The sequence below is a fragment of the Pinus tabuliformis genome, chromosome 9 (assembly GCF_031772625.1).
Source record: "Pinus tabuliformis cultivar Carrire ecotype Pingquan chromosome 9, CPIR1, whole genome shotgun sequence".
Lineage (NCBI taxonomy): Eukaryota > Viridiplantae > Streptophyta > Pinopsida > Pinales > Pinaceae > Pinus > Pinus tabuliformis.
In genome coordinates this window covers 1,802,409,275-1,802,417,054 of record NC_142307.1, presented here as the reverse complement: position 1 = coordinate 1,802,417,054, position 7,780 = coordinate 1,802,409,275, and positions in this window count along the sequence as shown.

Genomic DNA, 7,780 nt, shown 5'->3' with positions numbered 1-7,780 from the left:
ATAGAGTGCTTTGAGAAAGGCAATAAGAGAGATATCCAGCTCAACCTTAGTGGATTTAATATCATGCATTATAGACTTTATTTCAGATGCAAGAGCAAGAGGATCATTATTTTTCAGTTCAAGAGTGAAGAGTTTAATCATGAGCTGAACAACTTCAAGTGCAGAATGTGTATCATAGAGTTCTTTCAGCTTTTGTAAAGCTTCAAAGGCAGTGGAATAGGATGAAATATGACGACTTACTTCCTCATTTACAGATGCTGCGATCAATGCATAGGCTTTGCTGTTCTTGTTTTCCCAAATGACAAGTTCTTTATCTGATGTAGGCTGCACAGGGTCTTTGTCTTCTTCTCCGACACACACTCCTTTCCACAGCTCATTGTAGATGAGGGTGTGTTTTACCATTCGAGACCATTCTGAATAGTTCTCCTTGCCAGTGAGAACTATTCCTACCATAGAAATGATTGAATGCATTCTGTAAAAAAAATATCTCTGCCAAAAAACTTCTGTTGAGAAAAAAATCCTTATATCATAGCCTTATGCATTTTATTTTTCTTTTAACATTTCATCAGCATATCATCAGCATTTCTTATATCACCATTTCTTTATATCACTTCCACAATATTATGTTTTGAAAAAAAAAGAGGGCGCTCAAGGTATCTCTTCAACATATATCACTGCTACAATATTATGTTTTGAAAAAAAAAGAGGGCGCTCAAGATATCTCTTCAACATATATCACTGCTACAATATATATCAATGCAAAAAACTCAAGAATCCTTATGCATCACTTCGTGCAAGAGCTGCAGAGATTGTAAATACGATTGTACAGAACAATCCACAAAGTCAACAACTTGTGAACAGAAACACGGATTAACGTTAAGTATCTCTCAGGCTTTCGACTCTAGGCTGCCGGTTCTGTTACCTCAGTGAAAATATATTAATGTCAAACCTTTACCGCTCCCAATGGCCGCATCTTTGTTGCGCATGAAGGCATCACTTTATTCTCAGAAACAAGTTTCTCCACCCGCTCCAGCGGCGAAATCGAGCCGGATTGGCCCCCCTGCCGGCATGTGTAGGGACGTTCTCTTCGAGTAATAGACAGTTTATCGACAGCAAAATCTCAAATGCACCAGAAGCCCTCACGGCTCTGCGAGATCTATGAGATAAGCTCGGTCCACAGCGTACCGAGTTCTGGCATCATCCGGTCTTGGAAAATGTCACCGTGTCACAGTTGAGTGTGTCCAACAGCAAATTAAACACGACCATGCAGTTCAACATCTCTGCTCGGAACCCTAATAAGAAGATTGGGATTTATTACGACGAGATCGGCGCCAGGGCTATATACCGTGGGCAGAAGATCAGTTGGAACCAGCTCCCGACGTTTTATCAGGTCTTGGGTTTATTTCGGATCCAACGATAACACACAAGATTGACATGGAGGGCAGAGGGCGCACACAATTTTCAGAGCAGTATTACAAGGAACAAGAGATTATACCAGAAGAGGAATGGGATAGGCTTTTACCATGGTTACGATAGCAGAAACACATCAACGCATCAAGGTAATGGAGCTTCAACGCAGCGTTCCAGGGTAACTGAGTTTCAACGCATTGATAATTCAAACATTCATGCGCAGATAGGGACAGTAGAAACGTAGTAGGTATTCCTGGGCGGAGGCACCAGAAATGCACATCAATTACTTATGATCTGAGGGCGCAGTCTCCAGAGGCGCTCAGGATAGAGGGCGCAGTCTACAGCAGTGGCAGCGCTATATGCTCAGAGAATCGCTCAGGATGATGCAGCGCTCAGCAGGAGTTACACTATTTTGGGACCTGTGCTCTGATACCATGTCAGGCCAGGTTAACTCCAGAAATTAATGAGCGCAAGAAAGAACTGATAATTTTATTCATTAGCCAACTATTATTTATAAATACATAAAACGGATCAGTTCATCTTCTAGATGACTATCCAGTTCACCCATCCGTTTCGGATTAGGTGTCAACAATTTGTATGAAAGAACTTCCACAAAATGTTGTTGTCACTTATGAAAGTATTATATGTGATATTTTTGGATTTAATTATCATGAATTTTGTTTTCTCGATTACTGATAGTCATACCCATTTTGGAACATTCTTAGTTGCTTGCAAAGATCATAATTACTCCTCACTAAAAGAATAGTATCATCAACATAAAGAAGAAGAGTTATGACTATATCAATGAGAATGGGACTAACACAACCCACATCTTCTAAACACTCTTATAGCTTATTAATTTATAGGCCAAAAAGGGTATGGGATAAGGGACACCCTTTCTTGACTCTGATATTGCAATAAATTTATCTTAACCAACCCACATTGGTGCTAAACTTAGAAATAACATACTCATATAACCTTGTCACAGGAACCCTCAACTCAATATGAATCATTATCTCTTCTAGCCTCTTCCACAGGTTTGTGCTAGGAATGGTGTCAAAACTTTTTTAAAGTCAATGAAACAATATAAGAAATCATTTTATTACTAGGAAAAACTCCTCCACAATTATCCTGATAGTAGCAACGTGGCACACAATTCAGTGATATCTTGTAAACTCGTCTTGGCTTTTAACTCTTTTACCATGGCTTTCTAGTCATAGTCTAATCTTCTTTTCTAAAATTATTCCATACAGGTTGGCTAAAATGTGGCTAATCATAATGGTCGTGCAATTATGGGGAATTCTTTTATCCCCACTTTTAATGATAGCTACGATGAGGCCCTGTGTCCAAGGCTTGGGGAAGTCTTACTTCACTATCAAATTAAATATCTTATGTAATTAAGTGATGAGGATAGGCCATCCTATTTTAAAATGTTCAACTTGGTAGCCTTCAATTTCCTTATCTTTCCTAGTTTTGAGATTCTTAACACCAAACTCATTGTCTTCCGAAGAAAAGATTTCATCATGTATAGAGATGATGAAAATGTTATCCATGACATAAAGGGGTTCATAAATATTTTTAAGGTAAGAATTTCAGTTCTTCAAGGGAATCAGATTATTTTCTTTAGTTTTACAAATTAAAGTTTTCTTTCAAAAATTTCAAGGATCTGATTTAGCTAGGTGCAATTGCTAGTTTTTCTTCCTATTTAAATAATATGTTTTCTTTGTTTAATAAGAGTTTTGTATTTATTTATGTTATCAAACTTTAAACATTCATTAGGAGTATCCTTAATGGTTTTTTCTAGCAATTGTACAATCATTATCATACCAAGGGTTGGTTGCTCTATTATTATTTTCATATGACACCTCAATAGAACTTTTTAATGGAATCGAAGAGGGTTGTAATAAAATTATGATAGATATTTTAAGAGGTGTAAATCCCTATTTAAATATTTTAAGGAGAGATAAATTTTACTTTTGTCAAAAATCAAGTACCTTTCATTCTCACACTTCTCTTGCATTCATCTATGTGAATATCGATGGTCACCCACCTCTTCCACTGTCTCAATCATTATCTATCTAGTGGCATTTTTTCTATGATTTTTGGGTCCTAAAATTCCAGGTTCTTTTTTAGGCTCTAAACGATGTTTTCTGAAAATTCAAGGGGATAGTGATTGGCATGGCATACCCTAGTTCTTTCCAATGAGCTAGTGTGCGCCCCAAATGAATATTGTATGCAAAAGTTGCATCCCCAAGAAGTTAATGTTCCAACTAACCACCTTAGGATTTGCAAAAGTTTTGGTGTTTCATCTTCTAGGGTTATTCTTTTACCTCTAGGGTTCCTTACGTTAGAATAATGATCACACTGGGGGGGGTGAATTGCTGTAACGGCCAATTTTACCAAATTAAACAATATTTATAGTTTGATCATAACTGAAAACATGACATATAATCAATAAATGTTTTCATCACATCAAGAAATGAAAACACCTTATGTACGTGGAAACCCTGGCAGGAGAAAACCATAAATATTTTTATCTACTTCAATATTTGAATACATCAATTTACAGGAATCAACCTGCTAGAGGCACCAACCCCAAAAATAAATTTGCAAGAACCAACATGTTGGGCACACTGACCCCCAATGATGAGCAAGTAGCCACTTACCATAGGCTACAACTTGATTGAGTAACCAACCTCAAAAATGCAAGAATTGACTTGTAGTAGGCTCCAACTTGATTGAGGCACCAACCTCAATGGAGGCACCCAGCTCCTTCAATTTGCAGTGGACAATTTTTCACAGTCGTTCATACTAAACCCACAAACATAAAACTGATACCATGTTATAAATCTATTAATATCAGTGTGATCGTGATTTTTTCACTAATCTTCATCCATAGCATCTTCTTCAATTTTGTTTCTGATCATTAAGACAGAATCTACTCATAAGCCCCAGAACATATCAACAAGATAAATATAGCTTCTTGACATTAAAAATATGTCCTCAAGACTCTTATGTAACCCTATTATATCATAACAATATTTTGGTCATTTTCTCTCTCTCGTAAATTAGTTTGGACTTCGAAAACACCCCAAAAACATAATAAAAAGTAAATGTTCAAAAAAATGAACTTTCCAGGGTGAATCTAACATCAACTCATCTGCGTCATACCTTGCTTATGTCAGTGAAACCAAATATACATAAAGCAAAGAACTCTGCAAAAAATCAACAAACATTGGAATCGTGCCAAAGTTATGGAACTGTGCCAACAATCTAGAGTGGAACCAACATTATGCCAATGGGAAAAACCAACAGTGCCAACTATCTCAACAAGCATAACCAACAATGCTAATAAGCCAGAGTCAAACTATGCCAATACTATGAAACAAATATTGAGTCAACAAGTCATAACCAACACTGTGTTAACAAGCTAGAGGCAAACCATGCCAATCAAGCGAAAATAACAATGAGCCAACAAGTGGAACAAACATTGAGCCAAAGGACCGGAACCAACATTGTGCCAATGAGTGAAACCAACACTAAGCCAGTGGTCTAGAACCAACACTATGATAATGAGCCAAAGCCAAATTGTGCCAATTGATAGGAACTAACATTGAGCCAATGGGACAGAACCAACATTGTGCTAACGAGCCAAATCTAAACCATGCCAATTGAGTGAAAAAAATATTGAGCCAACGAGCAAAACAAACACTAAACCAATAGGCCAGAACTAACATTATGCCAAGAAGTGGAACCAACATTGTGCCAACAAGCCAAAACCAAATTGTGCCAATAAACCTGAGCCAAACCACAAGTCTAATCTCGACCACAAAACAACAAAAATGACACATTTTCACTTCACCACTGTGGCACTTGCATTGATGTTTCATAACAACTAGTGATCATCTCTTTCGATTCACCAAGATTGTGTGTGTACTTAAATTCACCAAGATTTTTTGTTTGTGTGTGTGTGTGTATTTAAATTCACCGGGATTTTGTGTGTGTGTGTGTGTTTGGTTCGGTCTAGACCAAGCTCCAAATGGGGAAAACATGAAATTAATTAGAGTCAATAATTAAAAAAAAATTAGGGGGCCCGACATAAACATTACATATGACCAATTTTTCACCTAGACATGACCTTAGGCTAGCCTTTCTTTCTCAATGTGTCCTTCCCATATAACCCGACCCTTAGGGTCCATGGTTACACATGAGCTAACATCAACATGACATCATCTGTGCCACTTGGCACCACTAACATGGTGCCATGTGTCACCTAGATTCAACCTGATTGGCCACCCAAAAATGTTGATTATGCATGCCACATGTCACTTGATGGTGTTGCCACATCATCATCCTACTTCCATGTCACGTATGCCCACATCATCATCCTGAGCCAAATTCATGTTGCCATGTGTCACTATGTTGTCATTTTCCCAATCGAGTCTTTCCACCTGAGCATCCATGTCATAGAACCATGTCACTAATTTCCTGTACTGAGGGTCCACTTTCCATATGTCGGGTTTGTCTAGTCAATTTAATGTCTTAAATTGCTCTACATAAATTATCAATCTGGGTATCGTAAACTGATGAAGTGTGGTGCACCATATGTGCTTAGTTAACCTTTTTCTTACTTCGTTGTTTTATAGATTTTATTTTGTTTTGGGGTTTTGTTCTTGTTGATCTCCTAAAGTGTCTAATGCAAATGGAAATCCTATTCTAAGGTTTTAAGAATACTTTTAAATGTCAAGTATGGATGTAGATTTCAAAACAAGGTTTATGTCCTTAATGGTAACTTCCTAAACTTAGCACTTCAAAAGATCTCAAAACATGTTATTGATGAAATTAATACTTAAACAAGAATGGAAATTTGCTTCTATTCAAACCAAACAAATGATGAACTACTGATCATGAAATCACTATCTCTGTTGTTTATCTAAATACAGAAATAAAAGTTAAGTTATTGCACTCAACAAATCAAAACTGCAAACTAATAAAAGTAAAATCAAATCATATCATTCATAGTCCGATAGCTCACCAGGTAGTCTAAGCTATGGCTTTAGGAGATAACGTCAATGATATGAGGAATTTGATATCTAATTGCAGAAAAATAAAGTTAAAATCAAATCACATCATTCATAGTCCGATAGCTTGCCAGGTAGTCTAAGCTATGGCTTTAGGAGATAACGCCAATGATATGAGGAATTTGATATCTAATTGCAGAAAAATAAAGCTAAAACTAAATCACATCATTCATAGTCCGATAGCTCGCCAGGTAGTCTAAGCTATGACTTTAAGAGATAAGGTCAATGATATGAGGAATTTGATATCTAAAATAACTAACAAAGCAAATGAATAAGAATGAAATCAAAGCATAACTGAAATTGAAAAGCTAAAAAAAAACAAAGTCAGCAGAGAGGCAAATCTCATGTCACTATTTGATGCAAAAACATGTAAAGAAAAAACTAATCTACAATCAACCGGTTGAACACACTTACATGAATTAAATTGCATGAATGGAAAATCTAATCTATCAAACTTGAAAGCAATCAAATGATTACAAAATGAAATCTACTCTACTCTACATTCTAATATGCTCCATGACACCTACTTCACTTCTCCTTCCATGTTGAGAACATCAAAGCTTTATTCAAATTCTTCAAAATTACAAAGTACAACAAAGCTCTCCAAAGCTTTAAAAAGCCATCAAGGAAGAACTACAAACTCACAAGCTAAGATCTAAACTCTAAGCTTTAAACTAACAAATGAAGGAGAGAGATCTCCTATTTATACAAAAAGATGAGAAGCCATCTCATTAATGAGAGTCCATGAATCTCTCCCTCTACCTCTACAGTCCTAATCAAAATAGGAACTGATAAGACACATGTCTTCTTAGAGTTTTAATACAGTTAGGAGATGTGACACATATCCTCATGATCCCATGATTCTTTCCACTCAAATTCGAATTTGGCCTTAGAGTGCCACATAAGGGTCTTCTAGAAGTCTCCTTTTGACCTACACATGTCAACAATCTCAACCCACTTGTTAGGTATAAGCATATGCACATTATTTTCTAATTTTTAACCACAAATTCACTTAAAAAAGCTAAGAATTAATAAAGTTTCAAAAAAGATAAATGTGGCCCAATGATAATGAAAGTGGGATGAATGTAGTGACATAGTAGTGAAATAGAGGTGAAATGGAGGTAATATAATGGACATAATAGTGAAAGTGTAATGGAAACGAATGACATTTTCAAGACCTAACATACCCCCCAACTGAAGTTATTGCATGTCCTCATGCAATATATATTACATTAACTCTTTTGATCCTTGAGCTTTGGCTTAACTTTGCATGATATCATTTGATAACT